The sequence below is a fragment of the Schistocerca piceifrons genome, chromosome 8 (assembly GCF_021461385.2).
Source record: "Schistocerca piceifrons isolate TAMUIC-IGC-003096 chromosome 8, iqSchPice1.1, whole genome shotgun sequence".
Taxonomy (NCBI): Eukaryota; Metazoa; Arthropoda; class Insecta; order Orthoptera; family Acrididae; genus Schistocerca; species Schistocerca piceifrons.
This window is the reverse complement of record NC_060145.1, coordinates 98,427,527-98,445,296: the sequence shown is the minus strand read 5'-3', so window position 1 is coordinate 98,445,296 and position 17,770 is coordinate 98,427,527. Positions and strand designations below refer to the sequence as shown.

The 17,770-nt window shown below is 38.1% G+C and overlaps 1 protein-coding gene across 1 annotated transcript in view; it reads left to right on the top strand.

Annotated features, from left to right (window-relative positions):
* Nucleotides 1-9,848: 9,848 nt before the first annotated feature.
* Nucleotides 9,849-17,770, top strand: part of LOC124711294 (CD2 antigen cytoplasmic tail-binding protein 2 homolog) — an 83,777-nt gene continuing 75,855 nt past the window's right edge. The window contains exon 1 of the mRNA XM_047241298.1: nt 9,849-10,059. The gene's annotated coding sequence lies outside the window, so the exon portion shown is untranslated. The remainder of the gene's footprint in view (nt 10,060-17,770) is intronic.

Below are 17,770 nucleotides of genomic sequence, written 5' to 3'. Positions count from 1 at the left end.
AGAATGAGTACCCATTGACGAGTTTTTAGATTTTCTTGAGAATATAGAACAGGCTTTGAAATTCAAGCCTCATAGTGGGAATAATAGACAGGGAAATGGGTACCAGAATGGGTACAATAGCAATATCCATAATAATTATAATGATCATAATAGAAATAATTATCACTATAATAATAATTTTCAAAGGCAAAATGAAAACAGTAGCTTTCATAATGGAACTTAAAACTGGGAAGTAAGATTTTAGGGGCAGGAGCCACATGAAATGCAACACCGCGGTATAAAATCTGGAAACTAGAGATCGCCGCACCTCAAGTCCTGAGGTGCCGAAATAAACCGGCGTTGAAAAGGACACATTATTTTAAAAATTCAGTGGGCGTCGAAAATTCGGCAAATAATCCACAAATATTGGAGATGGAGGTTTCGAGAAATAAAAATAGAATGGGGAATAATTTTAAACAGCGCAGTCATAAAGAGTGCCCAAGATATATTGTAAAATGTGTTGAGAGATATGGTAATGATGAAATGGGATTGGAGAATTTATTTGGTGAAAGGGAAGTGAATGATTGAATGAGTGTTTGTTGAAAGGTTCTGTGATCAAAACAGAGGGAGAAGTGGATCTGAATTTGTGGCTCTTGATGAAACTATGAGTTATGATTAGATGTGGAAGGAAGAATGTGAAAGTAATGTTTTAGGTAGTGGATCAGATTGCGAAGTGTTGGAAAAATCTGAGATGGGAGTAAATGTGGAGGCAGTTCCGAATTTGAATGAATTCACATGTACTGTGAAATCTGATGTAGTGTGATGCAGTAACGACAATTTGAATTGTGTATCGTAGGAAGTTACTACAATGCATTGACGGATGTAATGGATGTTTTATGTACTGAAACTTATGAGTTATCAGCATTAGTGGATTTAATTATGATAAAGTTTGTAGTGATTTGGTAGTATTAAATGGGGATTTGTGTAAGGGAGATGAAGTTTTTTGTTGTGTGGCTAATTGAAAGAATGTAGCAGCTACTGATATTGTTAGTTTGGAGAAAGAAGACTGTATATTTGATGCTTACGAGGATTATGAAACAATGGATTTTGAGGATGATTAAAAATCCTACAGATGAGCTGAAGGTAGATCAGGAGACTCTAGGAATGGGTAACGAGACTGAGAGTTGTTCTGAAATTATAATCTGTGCCATAAATATGGAGGAAAAAAGCAGGGATGCTGTAAATGATATTTTGAGGCAACATTGTTTAGATAGAGATGAAATTAAAAATGTGCAGTCTGTAAGTGAAATAAACGATGTTGATGAATAAAAGAAATGTACATTTCTCGAATATAGAAATGGTGTGCCAGCAGCAGTCACAAACTGTATCAGTAAAAGTAAGAATCTGTTGGTGAACAAAGAAAAGGCCTCAAATTTGAAAAATTCAAAAAATGTAGAAAAGTGAAATTCAAAAGATACAGTAGCGAGAAGTGTGGTATAGGAGGCAATGGTGGCAAAGTTACGCCTTGTGAATGAGGAGTTGGGTGTGTATAAATGTATGTGTATAATTTCAAGTGTAATATGTAAGAATTTTGGGAGGTTATCTCTAGTCTGTGTAAGGGGTAATTTGGTATATTTCACATGTAAGTAATCAAGTACGGAGGCTCAACATAGTGAAAGGAGAGTGTCGACATTGGCCGCATGACTCTTGGCCCGCGGACGTCGACAGAATGTAATTATTTCATTATTTGTGAAAGAGAGGAATGAACTGTACCATACACAATAGTTGCAGTGAAATTTCATGTAGTTAATTAAATATGGTATTTCAAATGTTTTGGGTAACTTTACCGCATCGAATAAGGATATTTTCTATCTGTATTTTATCTGAATATTGTAGAACCATTTCCCATTTATTTGAGATGCTCTTTCTTGAATAAACATTATTCAATATAAATCTCCTTTGTCTACATCAACTGCAGACGTTAGAAAAGAGCACTTGCTGTTAAATTATTCATTTGTCTTTTATTTTATATTTCTGTGCATTTTTATTAATTCGCAATTCTACCCAATGCATGGACTATTTGACTGCAGGATCACGGTTACAGGTTATTATTTGCAGCGAATTAGCTGTGGGACATGAAAGCAAACTTGTGTGACTCGACCCTATGACTACATAGAGCTGTTCTTTACAGATCCGTGTATAGCCCCAGTACCTAAAGTATGAGTAACCTGATGTAAAGAGACAGCTAGTTTGCTCATATGGACTGCTGTTTAGAAGAGCAACCACTCAACAGTAACCGCTAGGTGCCATCACATTCTGCAGTTAGGTTGTAGGCTTTGAATGAATAAAAGAAACAGGACTAATTCATGGAAGCAAAGATCGTTAAATCCAGTAAAATTCATTACAAGAGCCTGATCATATTGACATGTGTATTCGTTATGCTCTTAGAATCGAGTTCTCTCTGGTGAAATGGGTTATTGACCATAGATAACAGGATGTCACCACATGATGTCCAGTACCACACAAGGAATGGGACATGATGCTACAAAAGAGTGTGCTCTGAGAAATAAAACTGACAGCCTGTGTTTGAATAGTAATAGTAAAGGCAGTGGGAAGAAGAAATAATAAACAGAACTCAAGATTACAATGAAACATATGTGGGGCCATCATTCACGAAAGACACCAAGTCCGCTCCATTACCAGAACTGGGCTATTCTTAAGAATTTCGCCCAATCAATATCCTGCTAAGCTAACAGCATTAGCTAATTAAGGCAATATGGAGAATGTGAAACTTATCAGCTGATAGCACGTATGATGACATGGATAGATACTACGGAAAAAAAATTATGAGGACAAGATCTTCAGTTGCACATGAATCTTTTGATATCCACATGCTGATATTATTGAAAAAGCGTAAGTGAACAGTAATTGAGCATGAAAGTACTGATACTTTCAAATCCATCAATACCCTCACACACACAATGCTACCTGACTTATAGTAGCAATGGAGCGTCACCAACTTGGCCTCATATTTTCAGGAGAAAACAGTACATTTGCAAGTTATCAGCCCCAGCAATTGTAATGTGCAAAAATTTGGGCTGTAATTCTGATAGGATGCAGTTATGACTTTCTGAATGTGCAGCTTTTAAACTTTTGTGTGTAACGATTTTTTGTCACTTGATTTGCCCCACTGCAGCTGGCCATTGCCCAAGTGCCAAATTCTGCACAGCAGAGTGAGTAAGAGGCTTGTGAAATATTATTTTGACATTGGTAATGTGTTTTGTCCATTGTGTCAAAGTACACAGTTCCTAATCTGTAGGTGGTGCCCACGAACGTTTTTGTGTTGCGATTCACAAACACAGTGTAAATAAATGAAATGAATTAGTGTGTCTTTATTAATGTCGCTATTGTATGTTATTTTCTTTGGATTTTAAGACTGGCACTGTTAAAGTGAATTACATTTGTAGGAGATGCATTATTTTTCAATGTAACTGTCACGAGTAAATTACTGTAAATCGAAGATCATAAACTCCATTTCATAATAATAATTATTTATTTACTGATGTTAATTAATTTTAATTTTGAAAGTTATATGTATAGCTGCAGAATATCGATACGAGGATATTGTTAAAATTAGTGCTTCATATGTGATGGTACACACTGGTACACTGTACCAGTACCTCTGACAAAAAAATATTAGAACATTAGATCTTGAGATGTGGTACAGTAGAACGATTGCCTGTAGTTGAAGCAATGTAAAACAAACGTTGTATCCACACTTTAAAAATACACTGAAAAGTGTTAAAATAACGTTTTAAGAAATTTAAGAAAATTTCACGATCACCCTGTGGAAAGTCAAAGTACCAAAACCACTTCTTTTTACAAAACAATCGCTGGTTAAAATATTATTGAATGTATGTGTACATGAGGTTGACATATTATGTATCCATATTACCTACTATTTTTCATGTAGAATAACATGACTGTTCTCAAGTGAGATTTCATAAGACACTGGGGAGAAGTGTCCAGCCAACCCTCTTCTTCCCTCGCCTTCAATACCCCACGAATAGAAGATCTTCACTATACAGTACTTCATTCTTGAGGATTACGCAGCTGCTGTGGGGCAGCGTGAGTGAAAGCAATCAGTGTGCACAAAGTTTGAAAGCTGTACATTAAGGAGCTCATAACTGCTTCCTATCACAATTGCGGTCCAAATTTCCGCATGGAATCGATTTCTGTGGCTGATATCTTCTAAGTGTGCTTTTTATCTACTTAAAATATGAGGCCGATTTTGGAATGATTCCTTGTAAGACAATGTTCCACGGGAACAACCATATCTAGATGTCAGACTCTGCAGGAAGAATGTCCCTGGAAACCACCTTACACTCGTCGTTGATGGTGGCACCTCGCTATTTTTACAGTGGGTGGAGATGGAATTGTTCACCTAGCCAGTCAAATGACATAGAAAAACTGGGAAGCTCACAATTTGTGACACAGTGTTTTAATGGACAAAGAGAAACACTGGAAACAATCAGGAATCACTAAATATTATTTTAATGGACATCTCTGGAACTCAAACTGAGAGGAAAGGTGCGTAAATTGGAAGTTGGGTAAGATTGCGCAATTGAAGTTTAATTAGTGATATACTAAAGTATACTTCGCAAAATACAATTATATTTTATCTGACATTTCATATGATTTTTGCCTTTTACGAGGGGCGTGTAATAAGTAAGATAACCGTTTTTTTTCTCAGCCAATGTCGGTTGAAAAATGCGGAATTTTACTGTGGGACTTAGAGTACAATTGTCACTTCAGTTCCTATAGTTTCATGAAATTCCGTTTGGTGGCGGTGCCATACATAGCCTTCAAAATAGCGTCTGTAACAGAGGTGCATTTCAAGTGGAGAGCTGCCACTGAGTTTCTTTTGCAGGTCAAACTCCTGTCCAACATTGCTTTCATAATTTGGTAAAATTTTGACATACCTCCTGGCACTTATACGTTGTAAATTACAGTAATTAACTTATTCTCAAAATATAATTATTATTTCTCTATTTCCCAATACTTCAGACAATAACTTTCTGTTGCCACTTCTATTCCTATATTACAAATATATATGGGATGGTCAGAAACATTCTGAAAAGATTGTAAGGGTGCTGCAGAGGAGGTTGTACTGAGAAATAATTGTTAAGGAAAAAAAGATACATTGCACTGTTTCCGAGTTGTTTGGCATTAAAGTTAGCCAATCAGGTCACTGCATTTGCAAATTCAAACTCTTGAACATTAAAAAATGTGATAATGCACAGAGGTCTCTTGATACATGAGTTATCACCTGTTGAAATTATCGTTACCAGTTAAAATATGCCTTTTTTGGAAATGTAAATTAAGCTAGATGAGCAAAAGCTACTTTTGTTCGGCTTGAAGAAACCAAATGAAGTACAAGTATAGTGACGCTGCCTTTGGCAGGCTCTTTGAATTTGCACACATGACAAACTGATTGGCTAATGTCAATGATTAATGTCTCGGAAAGAGCACAACTTATCTAATTTTTTAACAATTTTTCGAAATACAAGGTCCCCTGCAACACCCTTAGAAGTTGTGCAGACTCTTTCTGACCTCCTCGTCTGTATAGGGTGATTCTTATTAACGTTTAACGCCCCTCCCTCCAAAGCGACGTAGATGGTGCTGAGACAAATAATTTAATATAAGGCACATGGAGCCACAAATGTCTGGAAATATCCCAAGACTGGACGAGAAATGTCGAAGATATGACGTCATCAGATGTCGTACCTTCCCACAAGTGCAGTGGTTGGGCTTGGGTGCAAACTGATGACTGAGCGATAATATAGGCTCTACTTGCATTCGAGTAAACGGCCTCAATTTCGAACACCTGTTACAAATGTAATGTTTTGTAAATGTAAAAGTTACAAAATAATTGTCTTCTCTGTAACCAAGTGAAAACTGTTCTTATTTTGTGTTTATTTCCTTTTGTCCGCTCTTTTGTTTGTCTGCAGAGGTTATTTAGTAAAGAAAACGTAGGTCATTTAGTGGTAATGATGTAATTCCTTGTGACACAATATGGTAGGTTTTTGGTGTACTAGACTTTGCAATAAACTAGCGGAACCAACAACAGTGGTAAATAATAAATGTTGAATGAGATTTTCACTCTGCAGCGGATTGTGCTCTGATATGAAACTTCTTGGCATATTAAAACAGTGCGTCGGACCGAGACTCGAACTTGAGACCTCTGCCTTTTGTGGGCAAGTGCTCTACTGACTGAGCTACCCAAGCAGGACACATGGGCTGTGTTAGTTCTGCAAGGTTTGCAGAAGACCTTCTTTGAAGTTTGGGAGATAGGAGACAAGGTACTGGCGGAATAAAAGCTGTGAGTGGGTGTTGTGTGTCGTGCTTGGGTAGCTCAGTCTCTTGAGCCGTTGCCTGCGGAAGGCAAACGTCCCGAGTTCGAGTCTCTCTCCAACACATAGTTTTAATCTTCCAGGAAGATTTTAGTAACAAATCTTACTCATTGAAGACACAATATCATTCAATGCAATAAAACAAATATTGCCTGTGAGATGCAAAACTTGGACCCTGAGATCCTCACACTACAGCCATGGACATGGACCCAGAGCCACAACAATGTGAATACTTGACTTGAGTTGGAATGATCAGGTTCGACAGAGCAGTGGGCTCAACCGCTGCACATGCAGCAAGGTAGCGCATTTGATGGCGTCACACATTCAACATTTGTCATCCACTCCGGGGGTATTTCCTGACATTTGTCTTAGCAGTATCTACATCATTCCAGAGGTTTTTAAAAATTAGTAAGAATGCCCTGTATATGTTACAATAGGTACATCACTTTTACTGAAATTAAACAAATGGTTCACCTATCAATCTGACTCACCATGCTCATTAACATCAATTGAGTTCGTGGTAACACCTAGTGAGTTGATTTACTAGAGACCTCCTGTCACAGCAGCCAGCCTCATCGACCAGTCGCACTCCAAGAAAGCGGCGTGTTGACGATTGATCATCTTGTGTAATCATTTTCTCTGGCCAATTATTGTAAGACCTGAATCATTCTTCGCCTTCAGATATCTGGTCTCTCTTGTGGAAGATTTTTGAACCACAAAAATACCAAATTTGTTGTGGAACCTTTGCAGTGTGTCACAAAAAAGCAAAATAATGAAATAAAAAGTGAAAGTACAGACAATTATGGAATCAGCTAATATAAAAAGAGCGAGTGTGGCGAAAATATATTTTTTATTGTCATTCGGCCATTATAGCAATAGACAATGTCAGTCATATAATACAATATATCTGTTAATTCAAAGAAAACAAGAGGCATGTCATTAACACTACGAAATTATATTACATTTGAAATAATCATTTATGTCATAGAAGGGGTGAGCAACTAGCCACTCGTATAGTTTTTGTTTGAATGCTTCTTCAGGTAGTTCTTGTACATATTGTGGAAGCTTATTAAATAATTTGTGCCCCATCAGTTCATAGCTGTTAAGTGACTTTGACAGTCTGTGGTAAGGAGTATAAATGCATCTGCTTCTCCTCGTGTTGTAGAAATGTATATTTTCTCTATATTTTGCTTCTGGTAACTTCTTTTTTGTGTGGAGTAAAACATAGTAAATATATAGGTTTATTACACTCATGATTTTTTGTTCACAGAACAATGGTTTGCAGTGTGTTTTATATGAGAACCTTGTAATTATCCTAATGGTTTTCTTTTGTAGTATTAGGATGTCACACACTGAACTCGAGTTCCCCCGTAAAATAATATCATATGTTAGGATGCTTTGGAAAAATACAAAATACGATGTCTAACATAATTTTGAGGTACACAGCCCATAAGTTGCCATAGTAAATACATCGGTCTAAACAATTTACCACTAATATACTGTACGTGTTGACCCCAGGATAATTTATCATCACTCCTAAAAACTTAACACAAGTAAGATCATCTTGTCTTTTAGACTAAAAACCATCTGCTGCATTTTGTTATCATTCAGCAGAAAGCCAGCTGCTTTAAACCAATAGGATTTTTGAGCCATTGTCTCTGCAACACAAGCTTTGAGGCTACTGCAATCATTACTACAATGAAGGAAAGTTGTATCATCTGCATATAGTACTGTCATGGACTCGATGAATAATGGCAGATCATTAATCATTATTAGGAACATAAAAGGCCCCAGTACAGATCCCTGTGGTACACCTATTTTAACCAATTCAGTACTGGACTTTTCTTTACCTACACAAACGGCTCACTTGCGATCCTGTAGGAAAAATTTTAATAGTTTAAGGCTGTCACCTCGAATGCTGTAGTACGCCATTTTTTCTAGGAGTATATATGCTCTACACAGTCAAAAGCCTTACTTAGATCACAAAAGGTGACTTGAGCAAATCCTTTATCTTCAAACAGTTGATGTATGTGTTCAACTACTGAGTCTAAACCATACTGTGATTCTCTAATTGTTCCTGCATTTTCATAGTACGCAGACAACTGTTGGTATGTTGCACATTAAAACACTTTAGATGTTAGCAGACGACGACACCGTCTGCTCCGCCAACGTCAAAACTTTCTTCCTAAGAAATTTTGATGGTGATGCCCTGTATGATTCCATAACATTGACGGCCTATGTGAATGCCATTGTTTGAAATTCATTGTGAAATGTTTTAATATTCCATTCTGTCAAGTATTAATGGACCATAACTCTTGTTGTAAATTTATAATACGGGTTTCACACAAGCAACTAAGGTGGCGTCACAGCTTGTGCCATCGTGAGCTGCCGTTCAAACAGGACACAACAAATTCTATGTAGTTGCACGGCTTTCAATATGGCGTCAGTGGAAATCATATGGGTGTTATGAATGTTATAGCAGAAGTTATGGCATTAAAACTTTGACAAGAGTTAAACGCAAGGAAGATGATACCCAAATGTTGGATCCGAAAAAGGATTTCGCGCAGGAATAAATCAGGGCCCACAAACACATTTATAAAAGAAATAACACTCGAGACGAAAATGCTGTCAGCTATGCCAAAGTAACCAACAGCTGTCAGGTGAATACCATCTGCAGGCACGCCACTCTTCCAAGATTTTGGAATTCGTTGGTATAAGCATTTCGAACAACTAATTTTTAGTTTAACAGCTGCCACATCACTCTCAGGAGCTATTTCCTATTTGTAATCCACAATTTATATAGGTCTTGGTCTCACTGATCACGAAGCGTATGCGACTCGCTTTTTAGGTTGCACGTATAAAGTTTATTTATTTATTCATCAAAAATTTAGGATACATCATTGGTTTGCAAGTATCGTGTACACACACAAACACTGATGCAGATAATCATAATTTTTTTTTAGTTCTACAAATTGCGAAAGTGTACCTGCCGACTATTGATTTCAGTTCTTTTACTAATAAAAAGAAAACACAGTGAAATCGAATAAAGTACAGCAACAATTACTCCACGTTGTCTGCGAGAGAATGCTCGTGCTTCGAAATACTGCCACAGTGGGGCAATCAATGGTGGAAGGAAAGCGGCGTAACAAAGTACAACCAAGCTGAACTTTTTGTGACATGACAAAAGTTGCGTCTCTAAACCTGCGCAGTAGTAACTGGGAGTTCACACATGCAAATACGTTACAACTGCAGTATGCCACTAGCAGTGCCAACACTTTGGTTGCGTGTGTGAACCCGGCTTTACACGATATGACTGTACTTGTGCTAGGTCATAAGTAAATTAGAAAAATAAAATAGAAGTATGTACAAGAAATACAATGCACGAATCATTAGAATTCGGTATTGCTTTCCTTAGCGGGTGGAAGGCTCTCGAAACGTCAATGTTGGTTGCACTGTAAAACATAACACAACACAGTCACTGTTTGAAATGTAAAGATTTATCTGGAGGTGTTGATAATTTAGTGAAGTGTTCTGCATATGTAGTGGTTGGATGTGGAATAAATGTTTAATTATTGGTATTGTTAAAATATTGTGATTACCCTTAGATAAAGGCAGCAGAACTCACGGGAACTATGAAAAATGCAACGCTTCACATGTAATCATCTAGGTGGGTTCGAAATTTGCCATCGAAGGAAAAATGGCACATCAGTGATTATGAGTTGTAATTATGTCGTGTGTTGCATGCTTTTAAATGTTTTCCAGACGCAGCTGTTTTTCAAAGGAACGTGTTGGAATGATTCTTTTCCTGTCAGTGTCAGCGAACTCTATTTGCCTGAAACGTACCAACTAGGTCTAATTTTTCAGTCAGCAAATGTAATGATCGTGATAATAGGAGCATGTAGGCTAACTGTAAATCAATATATTTAGTATTAAACACAGTTCAATATTTTTAAGGGTACAGTTTTTTCTGACCTACGCAATATACGTTTTAAAAATTAACACCTCACACCCATTGTCATTCATTTCGTGTTAAAGAACATAGCCCACACATCCTCAGAGAAAGAAACCACTGTAACGATCGCCGCAGAGACATTCGTTATTTATTACTTGATACTGTCCTTGTGTTTACACAGGATAGAGTACCATGAAGAGCTGCATCAAACCACTCTCCTCACTGAAAACAACAACCACCATCCTCGTAAATTGATTACATACAAAATTAGTGTTGTCAGTGTTAGTGGGATGTTGTGCTCAGGAAAGCGAAAGCAGTTCTGGATGTCACAAAAATCTGGGTCTCTGATATTGTGACATAATGGTCACAGAGTTTCCTAAATCCTTTTTAAAAAATGTCACAAAAATCTGTGTCTGTGATATTGTGGCATAATGGTCACAGAGTTTTTTTTAATCCTTTTTAAAGCTCGTATTTAGTGGCGTTGTGTAATGTATGATAACTTTTTCTGTTGTTGTATTTGCTGATGGACAGGAAAGGAAATATGACAGGTGGTGGTGATTACACTGTGAGATGCTAACTTATGTTAGGCGAGGTGCTGATGCCTCTCATTTGGCTCTTTCAAAGTAAGCTAGATCATTTTTTTATTCTGTTTAAGAATTCTAGTTTGGAAATTGCATTGTGTGATATGATGATACCCAGATAATTGAAGCTTTTCACAAATTCAACCTTCTTCCCCTCCAGTATGGTGTGACAAGGTGTGGGTATCCTGCTCATCTTCATTGCCACTGTCTTTTTCCTACTTTATGGATCTGTCCATGTACAGCCAGTCAGTGATCCCAGATTTTGATCATTTTTGCACACTTATAGTAACAGTTGTTTGCATGAAAAATCCCAGTTTAAATTTTTTTTGGTCCTTTCACTATTGAGCTAATAATTTTTAAAACTTCCAAAATTATGCAAATTTTGTTACAATTCAAAAACTTAAAATTACCATATCTCAAAAACTGTGTGAGTTAAAGACATAAAAGTTGTACCATTTTATTTAGTTTCTTATAAGCTTTAAAATTTTGTGCTAATTCACGATATTCATAACAATGCTGAATTTTCCCTATTCGTATATTTTTTGTTAATGTGTATGTGTGCCAAATTTCATGATGGTGTTCCAGTGAAAGCATATTAAAATAAACTTTATTTTGCTAGTAAGTGCAACACCCTATGCAAAAGCTGTAGCACTTTGGGCTTGTTCATAAGCTGGAATATATCTCTAAAACCATATAATGCTGTCAAGTCATTATCTTTTATTTAGTACCAATCAGTTTATTACATTATTAGAATTATAGACTTAAACTTAAATTCACATGTGGCTTTCCCATGTTAACTGTGAAGATAACATACACAATAGCAGCTTATGCTTGAAACAGACTATGAATAATGTACGCAATTATTCCTTCATTTTACAGATACATTAATATTAATCAATATAATTAGTTATACAAAGGTATAGCTGTTATTGTTTAACAATGTGTTATCATAGCACCGTGCAGAGAGAAATTTTTTACTCCTTTTCCAGTATAAAGAAAGAAAAAGCTGGCCAACGATGGTGTGTAAATAAAGATTTACTTATCCTTTTTCTTGAACTGAATGGACAGTGTCTTGAAAGGAGAATATAAGATGAACATCAACAAAAGCAAAACGAGGATAATGGAATGTAGTCGAATAAAGTCGGGTGATGCTGAGGGAATTAGATTAGGAAATGATACACTTAAAGTAGTAAAGGAGTTTTGCTATTTGGGGAGCAAAATAACTGATGATGGTCAAAATAGAGAGGCTATAAAATGTAGACTGGCAATGGCAAGGAAAGCGTTTCTGAAGAAGAGAAATTTGTTAACATCGAGTATAGGTTTAAGTGTCAGGAAGTTGTTTTGGAAAGTATTTTGTATGGAGTGTAGCCATGTATGGAAGTGAAACATGGACGATAAATAGTTTGGACAAGAAGAGAATAGAAGCTTTTGAAATGTGATGCTACAGAAGAATGCTGAAGATTAGATGGGTAGATCACATAACTAATGAGGAGGTATTGAATAGAATTGGGGAGAAGAGGAGTTTGTGGCACAACTTGACAAGAACAGGCCGGTTGGTAGGACATGTTCTGAGGCATCAAGGGATCACAAATTTAGCATTGTAGGCAGCGTGGAGGGTAAAAATCATAGAGGGAGACCAAGAGATGAATACACTAAGCAGATTCAGAAGGATGTAGGTTGCAGTAAGTACTGGGAGATGAAGCAGCTTGCACAGGATAGAGTAGCATGGAGAGCTGCAGCAAACCAGCCTCAGGACTGAAGACAACAACAACAACATATCCTTTTTCATCTTTAGATAGCACAGAAGCCAGCCACCATTTGTTGTCATAGGTGCAAGCAACAAGTCTTGTAATCTGTTCAAAAGGATATGCAGCATCTGGATGTACTTGCATTTTATGAACATCAGAATCCTTACAATCAGAAACAATTTGTGATTTGCCTTTGACTTTACTCATTAGAATAAATACATGATACTTACGTGTCCCTGTGACTGTTGTTGCTGTATGAAAATATTTTGCCAATCTCCTTTTTTTTATACTGCATGCTTGTCGTTTGTCACACGAAGTGACCGATGGCATATATGCTTGATCGCACTCAAACAACTGGAATGAAGTTAACCATGTTGTGCTTCAATAACTGACTAACATTAGTGTTAAGAAAACCACTTTGGCTATTATTTTACTTGCATGTATTAGGCCACTGGCTTCATTCTATATGAACATCCTCAGGTGACAGAGTGGCACAAATGTGCCAGTGTCATGATTTAAAATGCTTGATTTCCCAGTAAAACATTGAACCACTCATGTCAGAATATGACAGGTACAATATTCCATTTCACTGGCTGCACTTGGTACTTACATCGTATTCCAGCACGTGCCTTTCCAGATTTTATTGGGTGATTAAGCATTTTAAGTCATGACACCAGCATTTTTCTGTTGCTTTGTCCCCTGAGTGCATATGCTTGATGGGTAATACATGCACAGAGGTGACTAATTCACACCAGTGCTTTGCTAATTTTATCACCTCATTTCTGCTGAACACACACACACACACACACACACACACACACACACACACACACACACACACACACACACAGAGTTCTATAAATATGAGCTACCACCATTGTAAATTAAAAGTTATATTAAATGGAAAATGTGCACTATCCCTTATATTATGTATGTTAATTGTTATATGGCATAGTTCAGTACAATTTTTAAATGATACAGAAAAGTGTGTTAATTAGTGTTCAGTAATTTCATTTTAACAATAGTTCAATGGAGCCAGCTTACAAACCAAGTGCAGTTGAGATGCAGTTGACAATACAAATAGCAGTAAAATAAAATTGTTTTCTGTATGTTCCCAGTGGAATAATATCATGAAATTCGGCATACACATTAACAGATTGTGTATGACTAACACACATCTTTTTCAAAAGAAAAAAACTCTTATTTTGAATTTTTCAAAATTTAAAAATGTTTTGGTTTGATAAAATTTAGCATTTCAGTAAATTTGGTCAAACAGCGCATATCTTTAAAACATTTGATAAACTGAATAAAATGGTATAAATTTCAGGACTGTACATCAAATACTTTTTGAGGTTTCAGAACTTGGTAAAAATCCCACTATTTCAGGAACTTTAAAAATTAGTAGCACAGAAATGAAGTGCCCAAAATGTTTTTAATGTTGATTTTTATCTTAGTTTGATAGGTAGAATAAAATGACAAAAAAATTGGAAAATTCTAAACCATCCGTGCTCAAATTTATTTTTTATTGGTGAATTTCACATGGAATGACCTTTATTCTTTGTGTGTTACCTACTGGTACATATCGAAAGAATTGAATATATAAAACTGCAGCCATAGTTTACATTTTATGCAATAGTACAAAGACAAAGCTCTTATAAATTTTGCCCCTTGTGACATGGATATCAACTGACACTTAAACTTGTACTCAAAGCAGCTGTGAGGTGGGTATGCTGGCTAAAGATGACAGTTTCCCTTCTTCCCCTGAAATATTGATTTTGGTAACGGATGATCTTTAGCATACATGGTTAGGGTCGAAGATGGCAGTTTGGGTGTGTGTTGGTGAAACCAACAAAGTTTTATGTGAAATGAAGGCTGTGCTAAGAATTTGGTCAGTAGAATAGTCTGATGTCCACATTTGTGTCATATTTAGCATCTGCTTCATTTCAAAAATGAAAACTGCAAGGTAGGCTCCTAAAAGTTGTATTACTCAATAATAATAATAATAATAATAATAATAAAAGAAAAGCCATTGAGAATTTTGCTGCACATTATGCATGTGAAATGTATGTATGAAAATGGCAAGAGAGGGGGGGACTGTGTAACTCTTACCAAATATGGGCACAATGTACCCATATCTTAGCAAGTGTCGACTAAGATTCTGGAATACACTCCTGGAAATTGAAATAAGAACACTGTGAGTTCATTGTCCCAGGAAGGGGAAACTTTATTGACACATTCCTGGGGTCAGATACATCACATGATCACACTAACAGAACCACAGGCACATAGACACAGGCAACAGAGCATGCACAATGTCGGCACTAGTACAGTGTACATCCACCTTTCGCAGCAATGCAGGCTGCTATTCTCCCATGGAGACGATCGTAGAGATGCTGGATGTAGTCCTGTGGAACGGCTTGCCATGCCATTTCCACCTGGCGCCTCAGTTGGACCATTGTTCGTGCTGGACGTGCAGACCGCGTGAGACGACGCTTCATCCAGTCCCAAACATGCTCAATGGGGGACAGATCCGGAGATCTTGCTGGCCGGGGTAGTTGACTTACACCTTCTAGAGCACGTTGGGTGGCACGGGATACATGCGGACGTGCATTGTCCTGTTGGAACAGCAAGTTCCCTTGCCGGTCTAGGAATGGTAGAACGATGGGTTCGATGACGGTTTGGATGTACCGTGCACTATTCAGTGTCCCCTCGACGATCACCAGTGGTGTACGGCCAGTGTAGGAGATCGCTTCCCACACCATGATGCCGGGTGTTGGCCCTGTGTGCCTCGGTCGTATGCAGTCCTGATTGTGGCGCTCACCTGCACGGCGCCAAACACGCATACGACCATCATTGGCACCAAGGCAGAAGCGACTCTCATCGCTGAAGACGACACGTCTCCATTCGTCCCTCCATTCACGCCTGTTGCGACACCACTGGAGGCGGGCTGCATGATGTTGGGGCGTGAGCGGAAGACGGCCTAACGGTGTGCGGGACCGTAGCCCAGCTTCATGGAGACGGTTGCGAATGGTCCTCGCCGATACCCCAGGAGCAACAGTGTCCCTAATTTGCTGGGAAGTGGCGGTGCGGTCCCCTACGGCACTGCGTAGGATCCTACGGTCTTGGCGTGCATCCGTGCGTCGCTGCGGTCCGGTCCCAGGTCGACAGGCACGTGCACCTTCCGCCGACCACTGGCGACAACATCGATGTACTGTGGAGACCTCACGCCCCACGTGTTGAGCAATTCGGCGGTACGTCCACCCGGCCTCCCGCATGCCCACTATACGCCCTCGCTCAAAGTCCGTCAACTGCACATACGGTTCACGTCCACACTGCACGCTGTCGCGGCATGCTACCAGTGTTAAAGACTGCGATGGAGCTCCGTATGCCACGGCAAACTGGCTGACACTGACGGCGGCGGTGCACAAATGCTGCGCAGCTAGCGCCATTCGACGGCCAACACCGCGGTTCCTGGTGTGTCCGCTGTGCCGTGCATGTGATCATTGCTTTTACAGCCCTCTCGCAGTGTCCGGAGCAAGTATGGTGGGTCTGACACACCGGTGTCAATGTGTTCTTTTTTCCATTTCCAGGAGTGTATTTACATCTATACTCTGCATACCACTGTGAAGTAATGGCAGAGGTTATTTCTCGTTGTACCAGTCTTTTAAGGCTTCTTCCCATTCCGCTCGTGTATGAAGTGCGGGCAGAATGATTGCTTCTGTGCACACTGTATCTGTTCTGATCTTGTCTTTTGCAATCCCTATGGGAATAATATATAGTATGTTGTAGTATATTCCTCGAGTCATAACTTAATACTGGTTCTTAAAGCTTACTAAATAGACTGCTTTCATGGGCTAGCTTACAGCTGTCTTCAAGAATTTGCCAGTTAAGTTCATTCAGCATATCTCTGTCACTCTCTTTTGGGTCAAACAAATGTGTAACCTTTCATGCTGAGATTTGTTTTTCATTCAGTATTTACTGTTAATCTTATTTTGTACTGGTCTCGCATACTTAGACAATGTTGTAGAATGAGTTGCATGAGTGTTTTGTAAGGAATTTTTTTGTAGACTGATTGTATTTCCCTAGTATTCTGCTAATGAACAGAAGTATGTCACGTGCTTTACTTATATTTGAGCCTATATTATCATTTTATTTCATATCCCAACAGCTGTTAACCCAGGTATTTGTATGAATGGGTTGATTCCAATTGTGAACTATTGATATTTTAGGCATAGGCTGTTCTGTTTTTGTGTTTAGTGAAATGCATGATTTTACATTCCTTTGCCTGCATGTTTAAAACAATTTCCCGATCTTGGCACAACTTTGAAATCTTATCAAGACTTGGTTTGATATTTGTGTAATTTTTTTTCCCAGGCAGCAGTTCATTATAGATCATCTGCAAAAAGTCTGAGACCCCAATACTGGTGCTTATAAGATGATTAATATACAACATGAAGAGCAGTAGTCCTGAACACTCCCCTAGGGCACATCTGAAGTTAGTTTTTTGTATGCAGACAACTCTCCAGAGTTAAATGTTTAGAGTTTCTTATTCAAATAAAACACAACTGCCACTTTATCTAGTTTACTGACCACTTAAATCTTTCTACTTGCTTAGTTTCCATTTCTACCGTGGTTGTCATTGTTGCTATTACCCCCATTGTCACTGATACCAGATTAGACATGGATATCTTCAAAGAGGTCAGTTGTATTTGTTGCCATTAGATGGAATTTATTTCCACCAGGAGTGGGCTACTGGAACTATCTATTGCAAGCAGAAGAGAAGACACTTCTTTCTCAGGATGTCTTGTCGCTCCCACCATTTACAAAGCTGTAATTATTGCAATTGGTTGTTGGAAGATTAAAGTGTGCTCCATTGATAACAGTGTGATTGGAGAACATTGTATAGAGACCTGAGGTTTTTACTGAAGTTTCAAGTTAAAACTAGGTGTGAATCTAGTGGTTAATAGGAAGAGCCATACTAAGTTTGTGTCCACCCTTGATATTGCCCGATTAATTTTGCAACTTGCTTCAGTTTTGACAGTTTCGAGGTTCTTGCCCACTTTGACAAATACAACACCTCAATTTCCCATTGGCCTG